Source organism: Rhipicephalus microplus, chromosome 5, assembly GCF_043290135.1.
Source record: "Rhipicephalus microplus isolate Deutch F79 chromosome 5, USDA_Rmic, whole genome shotgun sequence".
Classification (NCBI taxonomy): domain Eukaryota; kingdom Metazoa; phylum Arthropoda; class Arachnida; order Ixodida; family Ixodidae; genus Rhipicephalus; species Rhipicephalus microplus.
In genome coordinates, this window is record NC_134704.1 from 125304764 (window position 1) to 125332417 (window position 27654).

Genomic DNA, 27654 nt, shown 5'->3' on the forward strand with positions numbered 1-27654 from the left:
ATTTTATCACATTGACACGGACAATTAAAAATGCGATAATAAGGCATCGTACCACTTATAAATTTGTTATTTTACATCCTTCATGCATTGAACTAATGTTCATGTATTGCTATTTTAATATAAAGTATTTATAACATTTTCAGAATAGTGCTGTAGAAAGATCGAGGTGTGGGAATAAAAAGCGATTGATGAAAGAAAGCCATACAAAAATTAAAACAATAAAAACATTACGAATTAGAATCAATGAAGTCAGTCGTATCGTAACGGGCTCAAGAGAAGAAACACCAAAAGCTAGTTTATGACGGGCTAACTTGTGCCCTGAAAATAACGGGCAAGAAAAATGTAAGAGTCCACTAGAGCGTTCCAAAACAAAAACTGTTCATCCGCCAAGTCTTCCTCGCAGATCCAACCCACACTGATTCGTGCCCGTGAACAAGAGGCATAAGACGTGCGACCACAAGGAGGAGTGCGCACAATACTGTGAACGCTGATTCTTCATAATATCGGATAGTGTAATTAGTTTCTGTGGCATTAGACCCCTTCAAAATACGCATCGTCCCGATGCGCGGTGGAGGGAGGCAAACAAAAAAAAAAGAAGTTTTTTCATTGACTCTCATCATAGGGCTTCATACGAACGACGTGTACGACTTCTGCTCTGTTTTGCCGCTTTGAACGGACGTGTCTATCGGCGATGACTTCTTAGTTTAGGTCACTAATTCGTCGGAGAACCTTATAGGTGCCAAAGTATCGACAAAGGAGCTTTTCTGATAGGCCGCGGCGTCGGATTGGTGTCCATTACCACACTCGCTCGCCTGGGTTGTAGTGAGCTTTTCTGCGGTGCAGGTTATAGTAGCTTGCGTGCTTGTTCCCTGTTGATGTGTTCGGTGTCGTGCCAAGTGGCGTGCTTCTTCAGCCCTTTGCAGAAAGTAGTGAACTTCAGATGGCTCTTAAGTGTCGTTGTCTACTGGCAACATGGCATCGAGTGTCATAGTGACAGTGCAACCGTAGGCCAGGTGAAATAGTGTGACACGGATGGTCTCCTGCATGGCCGTATTGTAGGCGAAGCTTGCGTATGGCAAGATTTCGTCCCACAGTTTATGCTCACTGTCAACGTACATCGACAGCATGTCAGCGATGGTGTGTTTCAGGCGTTCTGTCAACCCGTTGGTTTGGGGATGGTATGCAGAGGTCTTCCTGTGACTGGTGTTAGTCATTGTCATTAAGGACGGCAATAAAGCAGCCGTGAACGCTGCTCCTCGATCGGTAAACACGAAGAGTGGTGCTCCATGGCAAAGAACAATATTCTGACCGAAAAACGTTGCGACTTCTGTTGCCGTTTCTCGCTCAAGGCAGCCGGTTTCAGCATATCGTGTTAAATAGTCAGTAGCAACTATTATCCACCCTTTTCCTGATGCTGACATTGGAAACGGTCTGAGGAGGTCCAATCCAGCCTGTTGAAATTGAGTCACACGAGGCTCTATAGGCCGGGGAAGGCCAACCGTCTTGAGGGATGGTGTTTTACGCCTTTGACACTCGTGACATGTCTTGACGTAATGCTTCACGGACGCTAGCAACTTGGGTCAGTAATATTTCTGATGAATTTTGGCGAATGTTTGACTCGCGCCCAAGTGACCCGCAGACGGTTCATCATGACAGGCGTCTAAGACTTCATGCCTCACAGCGGATGGTACAACGAATAAGAACTTCTCCTTGTTGTGTTCAAAATTCCTCTTGTAAATTGCATTATCTCGGAGGCAGGAGGAGGATAACCCTCTCTTAAATACGCGAGGCACTTGTTCGTCATGCCCTTCGAGATACTTTATTACGAGAGCAGTTCCACGTCAGCCCGTTGATGCTCGGTGATTTCTGTGGTTTCAATCACACAAAGGAGTGGGAAGTCCTCTTCTTCTGAAAGAGTCGAGTCGAATGTGTATCGAGTGGGTTATCTGAAGCGAGCCCGCGCAATGCGCAGACGGTGCTCCACGCAGGCTTTCACGCTTGCCCCTCACATGTTTATAAGCACACTCGATTAAAGGCAGTGGGTCATTCTCCAGCAATCCGAGGCTGGCGTCTTGCTTTATCGCATGGCGTGATACATGGTGTCAGAAGTGGCGAGTCACCGGCTTTGGTAGGCGTCCCGGGGCGCCAAGAAAAGAACAGCGATGGATATTGTGAAGCCACCGGACCCGCTACGTTTTACAGAGGACATCAGTAGGAACTGGAAGTTGTTTATACAAAAATTCAACCTGTTCCTGGCCTCGTCCGAAACCACCGACAAGAAGCCTCGCCCGGAGACTGCGAAAGGTGCCCTTCCTCTGAGTATCGCAGGCGAAGAAGCCACCGAGGTCTACAACACCTTCACTTTTGCGGAGGGCGAAAGCAGCGTTCACTACGCTACGGTGTTCAAGAAGTTTGAGGAGTACTGCTACGCCAAACGAAACGAAGTCTACGACAGCTATTCAAACTTCCCCGAAGTAAATATGCTCACAGAAACGTCGGCGAGAGCGGTCATCGAATCAATCAGGGCTATATTTGCCCGATATGGTATCCCCATGGAGGTCTGTACAGACAATTACCCACAATTTGCAAGCAAAGAACTTGCTGCATTTTCACGAGCGTATGAGTTCCGACATGTTACCTCCAGCCCAGGATTCCTGCAGTGTAACCGGCTAGCGGAAAAAGGGGTACAAATAGTAGAGATGGTCTTAAAAAAAGCATGGAAGCTAGACAAGATGTTTGGCTTGGGCTTCTCTCGTACAGGAATACACCGCTGGAAGCCGACGGCCGATCGCCTGCGGAGCTGCTCAGGGTCGGATCCTGCGCTCGACGTTGCCTTGCATCCCAAGGAAGCCCGGAACCCCGGTTTTTAAGCGCCGCCAAATGGACACCAACAAGCGCCCACTGGTTCCTCTAAGGAAAGGAGATGTCGTACGAGTGAAGAACAGGACGTGGACTACAAAAGCAAAGGTCGTAGAGCCATTGGCTCAAACCCGGTACTGCAACATCCATACATGGAGGTAGGCTACTGCGACGTAACCGGCAACACATTATACCCACTCAAGAAGCCTTTCATAAAGATTCTCTAGAGCTTGTTGAATGCGACGAAGTGCTTTATCACAAGCGACACCAGTGCCAATTCCTACAGCGCCTACTTTGCCCAGAGCTCCAACCTCTGCGTCACCTATTCTGGCTCTGCGGAGGTCGCTACGGCAGCGTAGATCCCCCCGCCATCTAACTTACAACAGAAACTTTGTGCAAGTGCCATGAAGCAGATGTGCAACCTGTGTTAACGACGGAACTGTCGTACAGATGAACCAGTGACGTAATCTACGCAAACTGCACTTTCTTGTGTTCCTTACCAGTTACGTGTTGTCTCCTCTCAAACAAAAGGGGATGCATAGAGTGTGTTATCTGAAGCTAGCCCACGCTATGCGCAGACGGTGCTCCGCGCAGGCTGTCACTATTGCCACTCACATGTATATAAGCACACTCGATTAAAGGAAGTAGGTAGTTCTTCAGCAACCCGAGGCTGGCGTCTTGCTTTATCACATCACGCGATATAGACTAGTGAACGTGATAAGTAGCCAGCATCATCATGCTTTCTGCCAGACCTTCATACGACCGTAACGTCATATCCTTGGAGCCTCACACTCAATCTCGCAAGCCATCCCGATGGGTCTTTAAGCTCACCAGCCAACAAAGTGAGTGGTGGTCACTGACGGCACAAAACGGCCTGCCGTAGAGGTATGGCCTCAACTTGCTGATCGCCCATGTGACTGCCAAGCACTCCTTTTCGGTTGCAGAGTAGTTTCTGTCTGCTTTTGAGAGGGTGCGGCTAGCATATGCTATCACTTTCTCTTTTCTTTTTTGCCATTGCACCAGGACCGCACCTAGGCCAAGATTGCTGGCATCTGTATGAACTTCAGTAAACGCGCTTTTGTCAAAGTGGGCCAGGATAGGTTGGGCTTGCAAACTTTTCTTTAGTTCATTGAAAGCACTGTCTTGTTCAGTGCATCAAATAAATGGCACGTCCTCTTTCGTGAGTCTTCTTAGAGGTTCGGGAATTTCCGCAAAATTTTTCCTTTATTAAGCCTTTAATAGGCACATAAACCCAAAAATCAGCGTACCTTTTTCTTGTCTTTTGGCATGGGAAAGAGCCCCACGGCCACAGTCTTGTCCGGGTCCGGGTACCCACCTTGAGCGCTGATTACATGACCGAGGAAACGAAGCTTCTCGAAACAAAACTGGCATTTTTCCGGTTCAATCGCCAAGCCAGCTCACTGGAGAGCCTGAAGTACCAAACGTAGTCGCTCTACATGCTGTTCAAACATTGCTGAAAACACAACGTCGTCCAGGTAGACTAAGCATGACTTCCATTCGAGGCTTGAAAGCACGCTGTTCATTATGCGCCGGAACGTTGCAGGCACACAACAGAGGCAGAACGGGAGTGCTTTGAACTCATACAGACCATCCGGGATTACGAAAACAGTCTTTGTATGGTCCCTTTCGTCCACTTCAATTAGCCAGTAACCGATTTTTAAATCCAATGAAGAGAAATACCTTGCGTGCCGTAGCCGATCCAACGTATTATCAATACATGGCAAAGGGTAGACATCGCGCTTGGTCATGCTGTTCAGATTTCTGTAATCAACGCAGAATCTCGGCGTGTTGTCCTTTTTCCTCACAAGGACAACAGGCGACGCCCACGGGCTATTGGATGACTGTATGACATCGCCCTCCAGCATCTATTTCACTTGGCTCTTCATGATCTTTCGTTTCTTCGGTGATACTATGTACGGATGTTGGTGTACCGGTCTTGTAGTTTCATCTGTTATTATTCGGTGTCTAACAACCTGGGTCCGCCGTACTTTTGACGAGGTAGAAAATCATCCGGCGAAGTCTCTTATGAGGTCTTGAATAATTTTCTTCTCGGCTGGTGATAAATTTTCGCTGATTGAAACTCTTGCCGCGCATCGGGTGCAGGTTGCGAAGCAGGTGGCCCTGACACCAGACCACATATGTCCGTCACTGTTTCAAAACCGTGCAGGAAGGCGATAGCAGTGTCCTTTGCAACATGCTGAATTTCGTTCCCGAAATTCATGAGCAATACATCGGCACATCAACCACGTGATTGAACTACGCCTCAAGCTACACAAATGCCTTTTTTGAGCAGTAGTTCGATGTTTGCATCCCTGTAGCTTCAGAATCAACGAATGCTTCATTTCTTACACTGACTATTACGCTGGGTTGTGGCGGAACGTTAAAATCACAATCTATAACACGTGTTGCAGTGTATTCTGGCTCATTTGTGTCTATGGCCACTTTCGTCGAGCAAATAGACACTAGAATTCTGAAGGTTGAATATAGCTCCGTTTGCTAGCAGAAAATCCATACCGAGTATTAAATCTCCAGAGCATTCGGGAAGTATGACGAAGTCCGCAACGTAAGTAGCGCCTTCATTTCCGATTTTTGCAGTACATTTTCCCAGAGGGGTAATGAGATGACCCCACGCCGTACGTATTTGGGGTCCACTCCAAGGCACCAGAACTTTCTTCAAATCCATTGCGGCAGCGTAACTGACAACCAAATATTGAGCGGCTGTGTCAACTAAAACGTTAAATTCACACCAGTCTACGGCAACGCGTAAATCTGAACAAATTTTGTTTTTACTTAACCTAGTTGTAGTGTTCCGCTCACCGTTGCTGCACTGGGACCTTGACGGAGATTTTCAGTTGGTCGGACATCAGCGGCCTTGCCTCCATGCAGGTCGCTGGCTTCAGTTTTCCTGATAGAGACTGATTGAACGACGGAGTGTTGAAGTTGAAGGTGGAGAAGTAGAACTAAATCATCGAGGGCTTGGTGATCGATAGCGAGTAGACGCTGGTGATATAGGCTGATGCTGGAAACCAGCAGTTGGACACAGATGGCCGGACAAGTAATCTTCAATTTCAATGGGTCTTTCGCCATTTCGGGGACATGACGCGTTTGTAGAAAACCCACGGAGACCAACCCATCGATATGGGCACATTCTGTACAGGTGTCCAGCTTCGCCGCAGTGAAAACAGAGCGGCAACCTGTCGGGTGTGTGCCACACGTCACTTTCGTCGCCTTGAGTTAGCTGGATAGTTTGAGCCACGCGAAGCTAGTCGGTAGCCACGGGGAGCTGCAAACCAAGCAGTATGCACGGCGGGCTGGCGCACAGCATCGGCGTAAGTCGGTACGGGGTGTTCCTGCAATTGATGTTCAAGTCGAACAGATTGCGCCTTGGGTACCGCTTGTAGAATGGCGTGGTGAACTTCATCTCTGATCAGGGTAGTGAGAGACGAAACTGGCTTTGTGACTTGTGGGGTCAGCAGTTTCTGAAGCTCTTCCTTCACAATGGATCACACCATTTCCCTTAATACTTCGCTGCTGCTGCCCAGGTTTCCTGAGAGGACATCCACAAGAATACTTTATACTCTATCATGATTGTAGTGACGGGAACGCTGCTGCAATGCCCGCTCTGTGGAGGTGGCCTCGGTGCGGAATTGAGCAATTGTACGAGGTGGGTTGCGTACCGAACCGGCAATTAAGTCCTGTTTGACACCTCGCATCAAGTGACGAAGCTATTTCTTTTCGGTCATGTTCGGGTCAGTGCGTTTAAAAAGGCGGGACATGTTCTCAATATACATGCGAACGCTTTCCTTCGTGCGTTGGTTCCTGGACTGTAGAGCATTCTCCGCCTTCTCCCGACGATTGGTGCTGGCATATGTAGTTACTATTTGTCGTCGAAATTCTTCCCATGTCGGCATGAACGCTTCGTGGTTTTCATACCACGTCCTCGCTGCATCCTCTAATGCGAAGTACACCCGACGCAGTTTCCTTGCTTCATCCCAGCCGTTGGTCTTCGCAACCCGCTCGAAGTGTTATAACCAATCTTCTACATCTTCGAACGTGTTGCCGTGAAGGGCTCAGGCAAGGACGGTGGGGACAGAATAAGTTCCGATGATGTCACCTGGCAAGCCATCGTTCCGTTGTCTGCGGACGCTATTTTCGTTGCTGGAGCACTGGGGAGGAGTGTGAATTCAGGCGGCTCTTCTCGAAGGCGGCGGCTTGAACGCTGGCGTACCAGAGCCAGTTCGCCAGGTTCCAATCATTGGGGATTGGGGCTTAGCTCTCTTGCGCCAAGGGGGCTTCGAATCATACCCAGCACCGTACACCAGAATGTAACGGGTTCAAGACAAGAAACAACAAAAGCTAGTTCATTACGGGCGAACTTGTGGCCTGAAAGTAATGGGCAAGAAAAATGGAAGAGTCCGCTAGAGCGTTCCAAAACAAAAGCTGTTCATCAGCCAACTGGCCTTCTTCTTCTTCGCTGCTTCAACCCAACTGATTCGTGCCCATGAAGAGGCATAAGTCGTGCGACCATAAGCAGGGGTGCACACAAGAATGTGGACGCTGATTCTTCATATTATCGGATAGTGTAATAAGTCTCTGTGGCAATATGGCAGCAAGATAATGAACATCGTAACTACAAAAATACATGCACGTGAGACAGTCTCGTGAGCTTCTGTTGTATTCATATGAAAAGAGAGATAGGTAGTTATTTAAGTCAAGATTTTGCATTATCAGAAAGCCTTGGTTACAGCTTTTGATAGTGCGGGGAAAGAAAAAAGATAATGAAAAGATCAGTGCGTGCAAAGTAAAGAGTGGGAAGATGAGCATGTCTAGTTTGAATGAGTCTCGAAATACGGTGCCTTCAAAAAATGTCAAGTTTACGAAAACAAAGTGAGTGTGGCAATTGTAGCCCAGGAAGAGCTCTTCAGTGCTGTAATGTAGGGACGTTGGTAACGGTTATTAGCATTGCTAGTCAGTCATTTGTGTTGCACAAAACCGCTTTCCTTACATTATCTCAACTTCCCAACATTTTTATTTAAATGTGGGTTCCAAAGAACAGTAGCTTAATTTAACTTAGCTTTTATAAAAAATTGTAAATCATCGGTTTGTTTTCTGATCATTCAGCTTTTGATATGTGCTTCAAAGTTTAAGTTCTTAGAACCCGATCAGCTTGTTTTATCAATTTGATTTACTGCGTTAGGCGATGTGTAATTGTGACCTATACATATTTACATCCGCCAACCTCATTCAAAGGGCATTTGTTAGGTGTATGCGTATGATCAAAAAAGTGTTTTTTTTAACTTGAAAACTCAGTCGTCACTGTTAGATTCTATTGGACAGTCTTCGAGTCATTTAGAAATGACACTGGTTGGAGAGCGGACATTTCTGGTCATTCATAGCAGTAACTATGAGAAAAAGTATACAGCCATCTGAAAAACGCCCTATATGAATTTATTTGCGATGCATCGGTCTAATTAGCAACGTCATATACACTAAAAAGAAAACAGGTCCCAAAAGAAACGATAGCACCCGCTCGTATTGTCACAATTCAGACGTCAGACACTACGTTACTATAGGGCAAGGAGGTGAACATTACGTCTGAAATGACAAGCAACACACGCGTGAGCTTCGTCTCGGTAGGAGCCTCTAGCTTATTTCATTTCAGGAGTAATCCAGCGTAACCGGGCAGGTTGGCGCGAGTAAAGTGTGGTCAAGTTACCCCTCAAAAATCATTGTGATGGTAAGCTTTTCTTATATATTCTGAATTTGCTAACTTGAATAACGTATACAGGACTACGTGTTGTTATCACTGCCGTCCTTGCTGTATTATTCTTTCTATACTTCAGTTTACATGACCCAAGAATAAAAAAAAATCCTGAGTTTGAATGGCATTGGAGGCACTCGTTAGGTAGGCATAGACAAGACTACGCATGGCCTAAATTTTGTGGTTGGTCGTGGATAGTTCACGACGGCGGCTGCCTAATTTATGAAGGTGTACGCCGGCCACGCTCCGCAACGTGTCCCAGGAAAGAACCCTCGCCGCACCCTAAGTGAAATTTAGTAGGTTTCACGGTAAGACCGGCTTCTTTCAACCTGTTCAGCACAACTCGTAAATGCTTGTCATGTTCTTCCCAGTTGTCTGAGAAGATGGCGACATCATCTCGATACGACAGAGCGAACTCAGAGAGAACTTTAAGAACGCGGTCTATTAAGCCTGAAAAACAAAACGACGAATTTTTGAATCCAAAGCTCAGCTTAAGTGGACGATATGTTCCGAATGGAGAAACGAATGTGGCATAGCGGCTAGCGCACTCCGTAAGGGGGACTTGCCAATACCTTCGCACTAGGTCTAACGTGGAAATATAGCTAGACTATGACACAGTTTCTACCCTCTCCTCTATACGTTTGGTATCGGGTAAGTTTAGTCTCGAGTTATAGCGTTAAGACGCCGATAATCGATGCATGGCCTTGGATCTTTTCCCGGCAGTTGAACCAGTATTAGAGGGGATGTATAGTCACTCTCGCCCGGTACTACGACTCCCAACTCCAGCATTGTATCGATCTCCTCTTTCATGATCTGCTTTTGCACAGGGGAACATCAATACGGCTTGCTACGAATTGACTCCTCATAAGTCCGCTTGATATCGTGTTCAATCACCGTCGTGTTTCTGACGCAGTCCCAAAACACGTCTTTAAACTCGGAAACAATCCTTCTCAGGTCCTCTTTCTGGACTTCACTTAACCTAGGCTCTAGGTTCAGCTGCTCTAAAATTACCTCCGATCCCCTTTTGATTACATCACTAGAAGTCACAATTCCGGCTCCCTCTTCCTCTGAAGAATTCACAAGCAGATTTATGACCACATGACGTTAAACGTATGGGTTCATCAAGTTACTGTGGTAAATTTTGTTCGGCCGTCTTCCTAATTTCACTTCATAATTGGTATCAGAAAGCTTCGATATTACTTTGGCGGGCCCTTCCCAATGAACCTCAAGCTTCCCAATGAACCTCAAGACGGCCGCAGCAGGATTACCTGACTACCTACTTCGAAGGTGCGCTTCTTCACCAATTTTTCGTAGTACTCCTTCGACAACACTTGTGCAGCCTTTATGGGGCCTTTACAAGATCTTTTGTTTTTCCAAGCCTTTGAAGGAGGTCTAGAGCATATGCAACTACGTTAGGGTCCTCATCAAATCCCTCCCAGGACTCACGTAGCATTCTCAATGGTGTTCTCAAACCCCTGCCATACACATGTTCTGCAGGGCTAAAACCGGAGCTCTCATGAGGAGCTGATCTCAAAGCAAACATAGCGGGACGAATACACGCTTCCCAGTTGCATTTGTGCTCGTAGCAAAGAGCTCTCAGTATCCGTTTCAGAACGGAATGCATACGCTCTACCGGATTAGATTGCAGGTGATGGATTGAGCTGGGCTCTGCTCTCATCCCACAATTATCCAAAAAGGTAGAGGTAAAGCAGCTGGTGAAGACACCACCGTTGTCGCATTAGATTTCAGAAGGAAAGCCGATGCGTGCAAATATGGATAGCAGTGCATCTACGACATGAGGGAAATTGAGCTCTTTAGGTGGTATTGCTTCCGGAAATTTTGTGGCTACACACAGGGCCATCAGGATGTACCGACAACCTTGCCTTGACTCTGGCAATGGCCCGACGATATCAATTACTATGCGCCGAAAAGTTTCTGCGATAATTGGCACAAGCTTCATGGGTGCCTTCCACGTGTCCGTGGATTTCCCCGCTCTCTGACAAGTGCCACATGAGCGACAAAGTCTTCGATATCCTTCCAGCATTTCACCCAATAAAATTCAAGGTAATCTTTAGCATTGGTCTTTTTTATGCCAAGATGCACTGCTCCCGCGTTTTCATACGCCAGTTCGAATAGTTGGGGACAATACTTTTGTGGCACCAAGAGCTGCTCATACTTGTGACCTTGCGCAGTTGTGTAGTTCCGATGCAGGAGCCCTGTTTTCTCAAAAAAGAAAACATTATTTTTCTTTTTTCCCTAGTTTACGCTTTCCATCAGCGCTTTAATCGAGAGGTCTTCACGCTGCTCTCGAATGAGCGTTTCTCGATCAAGCCTTGATAGCTCACTCCAACTTTCCGCTACAGGCGAGAGCATTGCACCCCCCTCGCTCTGACTGAATGGCGCCATGTCGTCTCCTCCGCAGACAGAGACCGCGCCAGTCGCTTCGGCGACCGGCCGCTCGAGTGACCGCCCGAATGACTCACACAGGCAATTTCCTGTCTGAGGTTCCGTCGACTTGCCGCCAAGGTCACACAGATCAGCAGCCCTTGCAGGTGGTGTTAGACCACACTGAACAAGATCAAATTCCCGCGAAAGGTTCCGCACTTGCGATCGCGTGAAGGCCATGTGCCCTAAGTTGGAGAAGAACGATTTACCCTGCTCTTTGAGAAGCTGCTCTAAGTTATTAGAGAAAAGATAAGGAAAATGATCGGGCATCGCGGCGGACACAGCCGCTTCGGTGCGAAGCTTACCGAAGAGGCCTTTAATGGCAACCGTAGCGATTGGTAAGCAAGCACTCTGCTCTTCGGCGACTTGAGCAGAAGCCTCAAGGGTCCCGGACTAGGGACTCCTCCTAGAGCTTGTAAAGGGTCGGCCTTTAAGGTCGTCCCTCTCTCTCAAATGTACATAATTTAAGTAAATGTTTTTCGCCACCACCACCACCCCCCAATCCACGCGCATTCTCCTGTACAGTCGTTCGGAGACACCAACGAAGGATGGACAACGTCCATGGTTGTCACTGAGTCTCCAAGTGCTCGACACGTTCTCCCATTCACACTAAATTTTTGGAGATGCGGCTCTAACAGCCGCATGTTCTTTCCCGACTCTCGGATTGTTGCGAAAGCAAACTTTCGATTACAGTTTATCGCGATGTGCCCTTCCTTTTTGCAGTTGTAGTGGATTAGCGGCTTCCGTGATTCAAACGCCCGTGTGGTATCAGTGCGTTGTTTAGGAACCTCGCTCGATTTCTCCACTTCACTTTGCCCTTCCCCTACAGTGTCCTTCATAAGAGACGGGTCCTTCCTGAAATTACGGTGCAGAGCAGGTTTCCATTGGTCAGGTTTCTTTGAAAAGCCCTCTTTCCTTTCATCTTTTTCAACGCGCACTGCCCTGCTAGGCAACTTTCGGCGAGTATAATACTCCTCAGCTAACTCTGCCGCCTTGTTTAGCAGTACTTCATCAAGTTTGTCCCGCAGCCAAAGCTTGACATCGTCCTCGATGGAGCGGTAGAATGGCTCCAATGCAATGCATTCTACCACTTTATCGCGATCATCATAGACACCTTCGCACTTGATCCATTCAATTAAATCGGCTTTAAGACGAAACGCGAAGTCAACGTGTGACTCATTTCCCTTTTTAGCTTACCGGAACCTTTGCCTGAAAGCCTCGGGTGACAATTTATAACGTCTCAAGAGTGCTTCTTTAACCTCGTCATAGCTCTCAAACGCTTCCTTCGCTCGACAAGCACGTTATCACGTCGGACACTTCACCGGGAAGAAGAGATAACAGGTTCTGCGCCCAAGGAGACCCCTCCAAAGCATTTCGCTCAAAGACGTGTTCAAACTTGACGAGTGGCTTTGCCATGTCCTCGCCTACTACGCACGGTGGCAGTTGGTCCCGAATTCTATAACCGCGGACCTGAACTGTTGCAGAAGCTACGCTAGGCACCTGCGAACAATGTAGGATTGCCAATTCTATTCGTTTCAACTCGAGGCGCTCCTGTCTCTCGGCCTCCTCACACTCGCAAAGTTCGCGCCTTTCAGCCTTCTCGTGGCGTGCTTTGATATCCGCCCAGGCCTCATCGACTTCCTCAGCCGACACTTCTTCACACTTCACGATCTCAAGAATCACTTGCTTTCGTTTCGCATGGCCCAAAGTAAGGCCCAATTCCTCACAAATTTCGATGAGTTCACTTTAAGGTTCTCCATCGTTCACGCTAGCGCCTTGATTTTGCCTATCTTAAGAATCTACTTGCCGTACCTACTATAAGTTTACGAGCAAGACGCGCAACCCATTTTTAACACTACCGTGTTTACACCCTCCGCATTAACTTTGGTTTCAAAGCGTTTTGACTTGGCTTGAAACGATCAAAGCTCACTCTAATGTTTCGCACAGCCCTTCTCTAAACTACTATAACCTGTGCTAGAGTAGTCTGGTGAACTGAGGGCAAAACATCAGGCACTCACCGCATCGATGTCGCTTACGCCGGCCGATCCCGCAGCTGCCAACCACTGTTACCAAGGCGAGACGCCAACACGGTCCCGAAGGCGCCACTGCTCCGAACTCCGCCGACACGGTCACCAGCCGTTTTGTAGCCTGTGTTACTCAGCTCGTGACAGCTTCAGCGCAGAGCTAATAGACGAGCGGACGAGACGACGGTGAGTTAAGGAAAGGTTTATGTACAGCACAGAAATAGAGGCCTTACAAATTCAGCATTGGGGCCGACAGCTTAGGGACTCGAAGAGCCGAGATGTCTTCTGTAACACCTAGGTCTACTGCTGGCGACGCGCTGCAGGGCTTTTTTTTATAGCACCGGTGGATCCTTTGAATAACCAAATGTCCAACCAGAAGCGCCGCTGGCCGTGATGTCGGAATTTTACAATGGGGCCCGCCGCTGCACGTGGTTGCATCATGGACGAGGGATGTTGCCACGCATTGCCCAAGACTCGCCAGACCGGAAGGCGCCGATTGCTTCAACGGGCTCGCTGCTGAGGGAGCTCGCGGTGCGTTGCGTGACAGACCAGCGCCGCCGCTTGATGCCGTCGTTGAGTTGATCGTGTCAGGCGGGCTGGATTGCTGGCATTGACACAGATTGCCTTTTGCAGAGGCATTGACGTTCGATGTGGATCCGCAGGCGTAACAATGCCGATGACACTAACGTTTTCTTCTCAGGAAGGCAATCGCACAGCATTTTTAAACAAGCCAACACCTGGCTACAAAGATTAGATATTTGGCTTAATGCATATAATAATCAATAAACGTAGGTAAAACAAAATACTTGCTCTTTAAATCAAAAGGAAAGAACACGGCTTGTCATCCTCAGCTACAGTTTCAAAAAGTAAATATTAAACAGTCAAGCACGGCGAAATTCCTGGGAGTAGTATTCCACGAGAACATGTCCTGTCACTACATATCGATTCTCTCAAAATTAGTATTGCCCGCGCTGTAGGTGCATTAAACGGGCTGCGGTATATACTACTAACAAGCGTGAATCACCATATCTACAACGCACCTATACATTCCCGTTTAACGTCCTGTCTTCTAGTTCGGTCGAATACAACACAGTATATTTTAGGATCACTTCAAATGCTTCAAAACCGTGCGCTATGTGGAATAGAAAATTTAGGAGATATGATAAGTACTCAAATATAATAATCCAAAAATAAAATAATAAAGGTGTCCAAACTACACATTCAATCTTTTTCTTGAACTTATGCGGCAATTTAAGTCTGACAACCATTTTTTCCGAAGTAAGTAATGTGTGAAAACTACAAGCTAAAATTTAGAAATAGTACCGTATTTATTCCACATAGTAGAACAAATTATGGGGAACAAAAACTTGCTGTTTAAATTCCTAATGTCCTCAATCACTAACCGTTACCATAGATCTCCTCAAATCCGAAATGAGGAAGCAAGCGTATAAAAAAATAACAAAAAGAAATAAGTATTTTCAGAGGACTAATGCAAATAAAAGAATACTATGTTTTTGTATGAATGTTATGTATTGTTTTGATTTTCTTTTTCTCTTGCCACATGTGGATTGTGAGCCCTACATGTGTTTCCTTCTTTTATTATGTGTAGATGAGTACAATGCGATTTTCTATTTCTGCTCGAGAGTTGTGCGTGCAAATTTTTTTGGTAAAATTGTACTCATGCTTTCTTCTCTTTTTTATTGCTATATGACTAACATTGATCAGAGGTGTAGTATTTGATTTTCATGTACCCTTTTATATTCGTGAATGTATTTTACTGTTGCTGCTGCTGTATGTGTGGCATGGCCCCGTCAGGCAATGTCTGCCTTTAGCCATGTCTCCTTGGACAACTTGTAATTGTTTTTAATAAAATGATAAAGAAAGAAAGAAAGTTAAAATGTGATAAGAATGCAGCTTATCGTTTATAAAATTATTTTTCATCCTTGATGCGTTGAACTGATGTTCATCTAGTGCTACTTTTATATAACGTATTAATATTATTTTCAGAATTGTTCTGTCCAAAGACCAAGGTGTGGAGTTAAAAAGTGATTGACAAAAAAGCACTATACAAAAAAATAAAACAATAAAAAATACGTATTAAAATTCATGTTGTCAAATAGCAGCAAGATAATGAACATACTAACCGCCGAAATTCATGCACGTGAAACAGTCTCTTGAGCATAATGATTTGATTGATTGATATGTGGGGCTTAACCTCCCAAAACCACCATATGATTATGAGAGACGCCGTAGTGGAGGGCTCCAGAAATTTCGACCACCTGGGGTTCTTTAACGTGCACCCAAATCTGACAACACGGGCCTACAACTTTTCCGCCTCCATCGGAAATGCAGCCGCCGCAGCCGGGATACGATCCCGCGACCTGCAGGTCAGCAGCCGAGTACCTTAGCCACTAGGCCATGGTGACCGGGAAATTCAAGTGACGATTTTACCAGACATTGATAAGCATAAGCAATCAATATGAAATTTTAGAAAGGTATACAAGGAAAAACTAAAACGCAATACATATTTGTAATGGTACCTTTATACGCATGTTGTATCACTCAAGGCTGCTTCTTCACAAGGCGTGTCATGAACCAGATGCTTTGACCATTGTGGAAAACTCCTTACATGTCAGTCAGGCAAGGAGGCTGTTACAGAAAAAAAAAGTGGTTTGATCAAAGGAACGGTTTCTTTGTAACACTGAAGCGAAGGAACACTTATGATGTGAAACTTTTTTACACTGAATTTTTGGCAAAAAATAAGCTAGAGAGACAACTTGGAAAGTGCGACAGCGGTAAACTAACTCACGCGCTTTTCGCACTGATATACGGGATACCTACGAAAACAAATGTGAGGTATAATGATGTATTTGCATTTTTCACCCAAGTGGCCTGTTTAGCGTTACCTGACAATAAACTTCCAACATGCACTATGGAGTCATCAACTTGCTTCTTCATATAACGTAGGTTTTCTTAGCAGCAGATTGTATCACGGTAAAAGCCTGCAATATTTTAGTGTGTAGCCTTGGTGTGACGTCTACACAATGTTGTATTGAAACCTTGTATGTGCAATGACAAGCTAAGCAAACGAAGTCCTTACTCTGCAAAAAAAAAGGATATTCCGCGAGATAGTTAATATTGAACCGTATTCACGTAGTCGAGGGTTCGACGGAATGCCGTCTGGTCAGGGAAAGGCATTGTTGAATAAAACAGGTCACTGACCAATGTCAAACAAAACAATGACGTTTCGGGACCCGTACGGATCCCTTGTTCACAATGGAATGACGGCTGAGCAACAGGTTCTTATGTAACGTTGAGCGCATGACGCAAAGTCCGGGAGTACACGTGGTTTAGTGTGCCAGATGATCTAATGATTGTGTTACTTGTCGTCTGAATGATTAGTGATTCGAGGTTCAGTCTGGTTGTAAAATTCTTCTCCGTGGCCATGAACCGTATTCAACAACGCGTGCAGCTTTCCAGGAATTTTTTATAATACGAGCTGACAATCTTCCCAAATTTTGCTTATTGCAAACACATGATTTCTTGAATGAAGTGCTCTCAAACTTCAGTAGATCGCTTGTTGTCATGCCTAGAGCATTGCCTCATTACATACACCACAAGAAAAAAAAATTGGCAAATTGGCAGATCCCACGTACAGTGGGAATCGATGGTCGTCGAGGCACGAATAAGGAAGGTTAATATGTCCCATTAAAATCAGCACAGCGTTACGAGGCGGACCTAAATAATGCCATACATGACTTATATGTCATGATTATCATGTTTGCGCCTAGCGTTTATGTTCGTCGTCAATTCACGTCACGTAATACCAAATTTGGAGCACGTGAAGCTAGTGAAATGGCCGCGAGTGAATAATAAGCGTGGCATGTAGCCGTGATCTTATATGACATGCATGTCATTGTTATCATGTTTGATATAATCTGTGGAGTTGAACGTCCCGAAACCACCATATGATTACGACAGACGCCGTAGTGGAGGGCGTCGGAAATTTCGACCACCGAACCCAGATCTAAGCACACAAGTCTTCAGCATTTTCGCCTCCATCAAAATTGCAGCTGCCGCAGCCGAGAGATTACCATGTTTGGACGTGTCATTTACAATCGTCTTCTGTTCGCGTCACGCAATACGAAATTGGGTGTATGTGAAGCTAGCGGAACGGCCGCGAGTGCATCAAAGGCGTGGCATGTTGTCATGTTCTTACATGACACGCAGCCATCATTATCATGTTTGCGCCAGTCATACAAACCATGTGACCATTTGCACTTGCGCAACGACGCCAACTGGAACATGCATGCGACCTTCATGATCTATTCACGTCACGTAATACCCCATTGGGTATATGTGAAGCTAGCAAAACCACCGTGAAACCACCGCAAGAGCAGCAAGACTGACGGGTAAATCATGACATTCATGACACACATATAATAATTTTCATGTTGTCATTACTTATTTTGCTCATCTTATACCGTCGTGCTTTCCCATACCAATTTTAGTATAAATCCATTATCGAAACGGTCATTAGAGCTAAAGGTCGTACGCGGACACACACGCACGCACACACACACACACACACACACACACACACACACACACACACACACAGAGAGAGAGAGAGAGAGAGAGAGACAGACAGACAGACAGATATATAGACAGACAGACAGACAGACAGACAGACAGACAGACAGACAGACAGACAGACAGACAGACAGACAGACAGACAGACAGACAGACAGACAGACAGATAGATAGATAGATAGATAGATAGATAGATAGATAGATAGATAGATAGATAGATAGATAGATAGATAGATAGATAGATAGATAGATAGATAGATAGATAGATAGATAGATAGATAGATAGATAGATAGATAGATAGATAGATAGATAGATAGATAGATAGATAGATAGATAGATAGATAGATAGATAGATAGATAGATAGATAGATAGATAGATAGATAGATAGATAGATAGATAGATAGATAGATAGATAGATAGATAGATAGATAGATAGATAGATAGATAGATAGATATTGTGAGGAGGTTTATTAGCCGTTAAAGACAGCGACGAGAAGCGTGAAGAACCGTCCAGCGATCGGCACAGCAACGAACTGAAGCACGTGCCGAGAGAGCATGGCGTTGGCGATGCTGCTCGCTGCGGGCACATCTTCTTCTTCACAATCGCCCCCGCTGAAAAAGGAGCCATCCTGGCGACTTAAGAAGTTTCAGGCAAAGGCTCATGGTACGGTTTCAGTCGGGAAACATGGGCGATGTCACGTGCACGCCGGCGCATGTCGTCCGATCGGGAAACTGGTTCAATTAGGAAATTAACCGGAGAGGTTTTCTCCAAAACGGTGTAAGGCCCCTCGTACCGTGGGACAAGTTTCGAGGAGAGTCCCGGTGTTTGGTATGGGATGGCAAGCCACACAAGAGACCCTGGGGCATAGCTGGGATCCGGAAGAGAGGTGCTACGGGTTTCTTTCTGGCATTGTTGCTCTTCCGAGGTGAACGCACGGGCGAGCTGGCGGCACTCTTCGGCTTGTCTAGCAGCATCGGAGATAGGTGGACACTCGGAAGCATCAGGACGGTAAGGAAGTAGGGTATCAATTGTATGGAAAGGCTCACGTCCGTAAAGAAGAAAGAAAGGTGAGAATCCCATGGTGGTTTGTATTGCGGTGTTATATGCGAACGTGACGTATGGGAGAACACGGTCCCAGTTGCTATGATCAGATGCCACGTACATTGAGAGCATATCACCTTGCGTACGGTTGAACCGTTTTGTTAGTCCGTTAGTCTGCGGGTGGTATGCTGTCGTTTTCCGATGAATGACGTGGCATTCCGAAAGCAGAGTTTCCACGACCTCGGAAAGGAAAGCGCGGCCTCTGTCACTAAGGAGCTCTCGAGGTGCACCATGTCGAAGGATAAATCGTTGCTAAATAAAAAGGCGACATCCTGAGCTGTAGCGCTCGGCAAAGCGGCTGTTTCGGCGTAGCGTGTCAGGTGGTCAACCGCCACTATTATCCACCGATTACCATCTGGTGTCAATGGAAGGGGACCGTAGAGGTCAACGCCGACGCGATCAAATGGCTTGGTAGGGCATGGAAGTGGCTGCAATGCGCCAGTCGCACGTGGCAGTGTTGATTTACGTCGCTGGCAGTCAGGACAGCACTGCACGAATTTACGTACAAAATTGTACATGCCGCGCCAGTAATAGCAATGGCGAAGGCGTTCATATGTTTTGAACACTCCGGCGTGGCCACATTGCGGATCGTCGTGAAGGGAGGCGCATACTTGCGATCGTAAAGTGCGTGGAATGACCAGCAACCACCGGCGGCCATCGGGAGCGTAGTTGCGTCGATGAAGAAGTTGATCACGGATGGCGAAATGGAAAGCTTGACGTCGGAGGGATCGAGATACTGGAAGGTTGGGCGTGCCAGATAAATATTCGATAAGAGAGGCGATCCACGGGTCACGACGTTGTTCGGTGGCAATCGAGTCGAGATTTAGCGATGACAAGGTCTGGAGGCAAGTGTTTCCGCACGTCTGATCTGGTGGTAAAGGTGAGCGGGACAGGGCATCAGCGTCAGAGTGTTTGCGTCCGCAGCGGTATACGACGCGAATGTCGTACTCCTGGATGCGAAGTGCCCATCGCGCAAGGCGGCCAGAAGGGTCTTTCAACGTGGAGAGCCAGCAAAGCGCGTGGTGATCAGTTACTAGATCGAACGGGCGGCCGTATAAGTACGGCCGGGACTTTCCAAGTGCCCACACCAGAGCCAAACACTCTTTTTCTGTCACGCTGTAATTAGTTTCGGCTTTCGTCAGAGTGCGGCTAGCGTAGGCTACAACGTATTCTGAATAGCCGGGCTTTCGTTGAGCGAGGACCGCGCCTAGCCCGACGCCGCTGGCGTCGGTGTGCACTTCGGTAGGAGCCGTCGGGTCGAAGTGGCGAAGAATAGGTGGGGAAGGGAGCAGACGGCGCAGAGTAGTGAAGGCAACGTCACCTGCAGGGGACCAGGAGGTGATGTTCACGTCACCGCGAAGAAGCTGGGTTAACGGTGACATGATAGATGCAAAATTGCGAACAAAGCGCCGGAAATAGGAGCATAGGCCTACAAAACTCCGAAGTTCTTTCATGGTCGTCGGCTTGGGAAATTCTGCGACTGCTCGAAATTTTGCTGGGTCTGGTAATACGCCGTGCTTGGACACGATGTGGCCTAAAATGACGAGCTCGCGTGCAGCGAAGCGGCATTTTTTCAGGTTAAGCTGCAGACCAGCGTTGGTCAGACAACTCAAAACGTGCCTGAGGCGAAGGAGGTGCGTAGGAAAGTCATGGGAAAAAACCACGACATCGTCGAGGTAACAGAGGCACATATTCCATTTGAGGCCACGTAGCGTATTATCCATAAGACGTTCAAACGTGGCAGGCGCGTTACAAAGCCCAAAGGGCATGACGTTAAATTCATATAGTCCGTCTGGTGTAATAAATGCCGTTTTTTGGCGATCGGCTTCTGCCATTGGGACCTGCCAGTAGCCAGACCGTAAATCTAGCGACGAAAAAAATTCCGCTCCGTGAAGGTTGTCAATGGCGTCATCAATGCGCGGCAAAGGATAGACGTCCTTGCGGGTTATCTTATTCAAACGACGATAGTCCACGCAAAATCGGATAGATCCGTCTTTCTTACGCACCAAGACGACGGGAGACGCCCAGGGACTGTGAGATGGTCGAATGACGTCTCTACGAAGCATATCTTCGACTTGATCATTGATGACGCGGCGCTCTTCAGCGGAGACAGGGTATGGTCTTTGACGCAGTGGCTGGTGTAAGCCGGTGTCAACATGATGTTTGACTTGTGATGTGCGGCCCAGTTGAGGTTGCGACACATCGAACGAACTCCTGAACTTATGCAGAAGATCCAGCAGGTCGGTATGTTCGGTGGGAGTGAGAGTGTCGGCGATGGCGCTGGAAAACGTATCATTGGACGACTCCCCGAGTGCCGACAGTGCTTTTGGGTGGTCGCAGTAGTCGTCCCGGACATCAAACAAAAACGAAGGGTCGAGATCCTGCACGCGGCCGAGACATTCCCCCGCAAGCAATGTGACAGGTGTGGAAAGCGGATTGCTTACGAACATGTTGCTTCTTCCGGCGGCAAGGTCAATTGTTGCGAAAGGCAGCGGCAAAGCTCGACGATATTTGAAGATATCGGAAGGCATAAAAAGAACTGTAGCGTCGGTGTAGGCGTTGCATGAAACGGGAACAAGGGCGAAATTTCCAGGCGGAATATCGGTATCTTCATGAACGAGCAAATTCGGCGGCTGATGAGGAGCTTCCAGTAATGGGACATCACACAAGGGTGAAAACTCAACTTCGGCGCGTGCGCAGTCTATGACGGCATTATGACGGGATAGGAAGTCCCACCCGAGGATGACGTCATGCGAACAGACAGGAAGAACAATAAACTCCACGATATAAAGAATGCCTTCGATGGAGACTCTTGCAGTGCAGGCTGCGAGAGGCGTTACTTGCTGTGCGCTTGCGGTGTGAAGCGACCGTCCCGAAAGCGGCGTCGTTACTTTGCGTAATAAACGGCAGAGATTAGCGGTAATAACAGAAACAGCGGCGCCAGTGTCCACAAGGGCGAAAGTACAATAATCTTCAACAGTTTCTGCGACCACGTTAGCAGGAGAGGAGCGAGGGCTTAGACAGTTCGAAAACGGCGCAGTTCTTGCCTCTTGAACTGCGTTGCTTAGTTTTCCTGGTCGGAGGGTCCGGGCCGGCGACGCATGGGGGAGGGCGATCGCCGACGAGGAGAGGGTGCGCGTTGCGGCTGGAAGGCAAGGTGGTCAGTAGGCGCATAGCGAGGTGGCGAGACAAGCCCGTATTGAACGAAGGGTTGGCTGCCGCGATGCGACGACCGGGCATAGTTGCCGAACGTCTGAGGTCGACGGCGGCAGTAGCGAGCAACGTGTCCGGGAGTGAAGCAAGCGTAGCAAATCGGTCGGTTATCGGGCGTCCTCCAGGGATTGGCAACTGGTGCTGCCGCCCAAGGTGCAGTATAAGCAGCCGGGTGTGCGGGCTGTGAGCGCGTGGTGTAGGGTGGTTGCGGGAGCCTACGTACAGCGTCTGCATATGTGAGCGGCGCGGCTACGGGCTGCATCTCTTGCGAAAAGGCGACAGGAGGAGCCACAGGCTGCGTTGCATAGGTTAAGGGCGCGGCCACAGGCTGAACGGCTGGCGGATAGGTGACAGGAGCGCTTACCGGCTGTGCGACACCCGGGCAGTGACCACGGCTAGATAGAGGTGGCTCGTAGTGCGCAAGAGGAACAGCTTGTGCAACCTCTTCCGATATAGCAGTGCGAAGCGGGGCAGGTAGACGGGTGGTGGTCTCGTGAGTAAAGGGCACTAGGGAAAGTTGGCGGGCAACTTCCTCACGGACGAAGGCTCGGACTTGCTGAAGCAATGGTGAATTGTAGGGCATGGAGTCGAAACTGGACAGCAACTCACCACCAGGCTGAGGCTGCCTAGTCAGAGTGCGTTGCTTCTTCAACTCGTCGTAGCTCTGACACAAGCTGACGACTTCAGAAACTGTGCTTGGATTCCTTGCCAAGAGCATTTGAAATGCGCCGTCGTCGATGCCCTTCAGGATGTTTTTGACCTTGTCAGATTCGGGCATGGTGTCATTCACACGTCGACAAAGGTCGACGACGTCCTCAATATAGCTGGTAAAGGTCTCGCCAGTCTGCTGAGAGCGGACGCGCAAGCGCTGTTCAGCCCTCTGCTTGCGGACAGCCGGCCGACCGAACACTTCAGCACACGACGTCTTGAAGACGCTCCATGTGGGGATGTTGTGTTTGTGGTTATTAAACCACAATTCGGCGACGCCAGTGAGATAAAATATCACGTGGCCCAGCTTGTCGGCTTCATCCCACTTATTGTTGGCGCTCACCAGTTCGTAGTGCTCGAGCAAGTCTTCGACGTTGGTCCCATCCGCACCGCTGAAGACCTTCGGCTCCCGTAGCGTAGGATGGCCAGGGTAGTTGAACTGGAGCGAAGGCGTCGATGTAGTGGCGTTGGCAGTCATGACAGGTGGTAGCGTGCTGCTTCGCAGCTCCAGGGTGTAGCAACGGGGATCAACAGCACCTTCCACCAAATGTGAGGAGGTTTATTAGCCGTTAAAGACAGCGACGAGACAGCGTGAAGAACCGTCCAGCGATCGGCACAGCAACGAACTGAAGCACGAGCCGAGAGAGCCGGGCGTTGGCGATGCTGCTCGCTGCAGGCACATCTTCTTCACAATATATAGATAGATAGATAGATAGATAGATAGATAGATAGATAGATAGATAGATAGATAGATAGATAGATAGATAGATAGATAGATAGATAGATAAATAGATAAATAGATAAATAGATAAATAGATAAATAGATAAATAGATAAATAGATAGATAGATAGATAGATAGATAGATAGATAGATAGATAGATAGATAGATAGATAGATAGATAGATAGATAGATAGATAGATAGATAGATAGATAGATAGATAGATAGATAGATAGATAGATATGTCAATATCGCCGAAATTCGCTGAAAAATGCTTCGCACTTACATGGCGGCGCCTAGAGTGACCTTCCTTATCCCAGGCAATTATAACCCAGAAGTTGACAGGTTCCCAAAGAGGTTGTATTAAATATCCACTTCCCGTGTTTGAAGCCGGAAAACGCCGTGCTCGATTTATTAATATTTTTATTTGCAGTGGTGGTTTGTATGGCTTTGAACTTCCCAGCCAGGCTGCGCCCTCTAACGCTCGTCGAATTGCTTGCCTGTAGAGGCGACAGAAACCGCTGATTGTCAAGCCTACACATAGTCATAGTCATAGGTGCGCGCGAGAACGTATACACCATTGAGAAGGAACCAGACGGAAGCGTGCCGTGTGCAAACCACTTAGTATCAAGACACGCTCCAAAGGGATGAACCGCCCGAGGATCGCAGGCAGTGCGAAAAGCGTTGCTAAGGTCACTAGCTGTTCTCCTTTCTTCTCTCAGTCTTTCCCTGTATTTTGCTGGTGACGGTTCGCGTTACGTCACGCTCGGAGTGCTCGACCACAGACGCCTGGATTCGACGATCTTGGAATTACGTCGCAGTGCTTGTGTGTACGCTTGGATGAGCGTGGGCTGCTGCTCGTACGTTTCGCTGCACCCATGAAGTCTGGAGCAAGTCTCGACAGGTCACCACGCCACGCTGTATATCTCTTGCTTCAAGATAGTCACCACCAACACACGACAGAAACAGTTGCGAAGGCCAACACGTTGGCCGAGAAGACAGCAGGCCCATCGAATATATACTTCTGTCCGACTCAGGGCAGAAATGAGCACTGGATGCCAAGGCAAGTAGGTTATCATTCTTTATTCTACTCTACTTAACGCGTGTGCGTTACGGATCGCGCTTGTCGGCAGCGGGCTCGGTCATGTTGTATATCGCATGCACGAAATGCACCGCGAAGGTCATATTTGGCGTCTGCAGTTCACCTGTGCTTTGCGACCACCTGGAAATTGGCTTCCATTGCCGCTGACCTCCCGTACGCTCCCTCATCGAGTGCTCGCCTGTCTGCACCGTCGCGATGAGCTCCGGGCTGACGATATTGGGCTCAGACCTCGTCGCTGTGTTGGGACTCGTCGTAAATCGAAAACACGTTGTGGGTTCTCGTAACCAGCTTGGTTGTAGTATGTCGCGCGCTTTAAGTGCACCAGCACGGGCTGGCGGGGCGATCGCTAGCGTCGAAACTCAGTTAAAATGGTCGCTACTACAGCTGGCTTTCCTATCAGTCGGTCGTAAGCAGCTCGGCGCCGTCCGTCGGCCGCGGTGGCGGACTCGCGTTTGCGCGCTGCACCACAGAACACCTACCAGGCTGCACTCTCTCGAGTTTGTGGAAAAAGGCCGAATTACCGTCCATTTCTTCGCCGCTAGCTCCAAACCAGCTCGGCGCTGTTCGTGGCGGTGGCCAAGCGTACGCTTGCTCTCCTGTTTGAAGTTCGCTGGTGGCAGACACTCCGCGTGCAGCGCCGTGTTTGGTCTCGCGTTCGCTTGCTTGAGCTGAACGACGTCGTTCGCGTAAGACTCGCTGACTTGTTGGTGGCATGGTGGTTCGCGGAGCTGTGGCTGCGGCCGCCGCTCCTAAGCTGTCGCTGTGCATGGATCGAAACGAGCCTGATGGTGTGTGACATCACGGTGAAATTATTACCATGTCATATGTCACAATTGTTTTTATTTCACCTTGCACGTATCTCTCATATGCATTCGTATTCATCCTCTTTCACGTGTGACTCACTACTTTACATACGTATTGTGCAGTCGTGGGCACACACCATGGTGAAGGCTGTGTGCGCTGGCGTCGGCGATGGCTGTCATCCATCCCTTTCGTCAGAGCAGCTTCAGAAGGACTGTGCAAGATGTGAAAGTAAAGTTAGTTGTGTGTCATATTTTGCACACATGTTTTTATATTAATTTCCACGTGCTTGTCATATGCGTACATCTTCATCTTCTGTCACATGTGTCTAACAATTTTTACTATCTTATTGTACGTACAGCCGTGGAAACACAACAGGCAAAAGGCTGCGTGCGCTGGCGCCTGCAATGCCTGTCATCTATCGCTTCCGTCGGAGGAGCTCCACAAGGAGTGAACAAGATGTGACAACGAGACTGGACTTGTACATTTCACCACGAATTCACTTAGCAAAATGGAGAAACTTCATGTGTATGTAGAAAAAAAGATTTCGATGTCTCACTTTTGTCTTTCGTTGTTGCCGTGACTGCGAAAGCACTTACGCATAGGTGGCTAATTACTGTTTCGTGTGTTCGTTTCTGCGTTATTTGTTGCTCACTGCGCAGAAAAAGAGAGAGAGAGATAAAGATGCAAGGAAAGGCAGGGAGGTTAGCCAGACGCACATCCGGTTTGCTACCTTGCACTGGAGAAGGGATAAAGGGGAGAAAAGAGGTTGCAGAAAGATGAGAAGGTACACACAATCACGAGCACACTCGGGAGCACACACAGTCTACAGGCGGTCGCTCAGGTTTGTTGACTTGAGGTTAAGTAGCAGCGCTTTAGTTGCTTTCTGCGCAACTGAGGCATATGCCCAAGGTCCTAGTATCTTCTGCACACAAAATGGTCCGGGGTCAAGTCGATTCAAAACCATCCGGAGCTGGCATCGCTGTGTGTCGTAGCAAGCGCAGCTGCACAGGACGTGTTCGATGGTCTCTTCATCTCCGCAGTAGTCGCATGCAGGAGTGTCTGCCATACCAATGCGAAAGGAGTACACCTTTGTAAATGCAACACCCAACCAAAGGCGGCATAACAGTGTCGCATCGGAGCGGGAAAGTTGTGATGGTAGCTTTAGCTTGAGCGAAGGATCCAGTTCATAAAATTGACACCTTTGGAAGCTGGTAGACGACCAGAACGTGCGTGTGAGATCTCGAGCCAGCAGGTAAAGTTGTCTTGCTGCATCATTCCTTGATAGAGGAATCGCTACTACACGGGTTTCTTCATGGGCTGAGCGGGCTGCATCATCGGCTAATTGATTTCCGGTAATACCGATATGTCCAGGCAGCCATTGATATATAATATCATGCCCTCGTGCTAGAGCTTCATGATGGCAATGTCTTATTTCTTGTACCAGTTGGTCATGACTCCTCCTACGCATGGCAGACTGCACACTCTGAAGCGCTGCCTTCGAATCACAGAATATGACCCATATTCCTGGACGTTCTTGAACGAGATATTGTAAAGCAGCCCTTATAGCAGCAAGCTCTGATGCCGTAGATGTAGTCATATGCGACAACTTAAACTTGATTGTCATTTCTGCAGCCGGAATTACAGCGGCACCTGATGAGCTGCTGGATGAGACGGACCCATCAGTGTATATCTGCGTTCGGTCTAAGTACAACTCATGTAATTATAGCAGTGTTGCTTGCTTCAATGCTACTCTGGAGTGACTGCTTTTCTTTTTGATTCCCGGAATTTCTAGACGTACTTGCGGCTGGTCGAGGCACCACAAAGGACAAGCCGTTCTCGCAACTGGCATATATCCTGATGAAATGCTGTTTAGGTGCTTGGCTATGACGTCTGAAAACGTAGCACGTGGTCTTCCGGAAGGTAGAAGGGCCAAGTGGTGGTCGGGGACATGGCTAGCATGTCGAATGTGCGCTCTGAGGCAATCCACAACTATATATGTCCTGACCGGATGGTCTTTGGCAAGCATGATTGTGGCATAAGTAGAAGCGCATCGGGGCAGTCCTAGGCAGATACGCAGTGCCTGACCCTGCAAACTCTCCAATGAATGAGTATTCGATTTGCAAGTGTTAGTCAGTACCGGCAAGCTGTAGCGCAATAGACCCAGAAATAGGGCCCTGTACAGCTGTAGCATGGAGGCCACAGAAGTTCCCCATGCTTTACCGCACAAGAATTTCATGATATGCACAATAGATAGCAGTCTTTTCTTAAAGTACGCACAATGTGGGCTCCACGAAAGACTT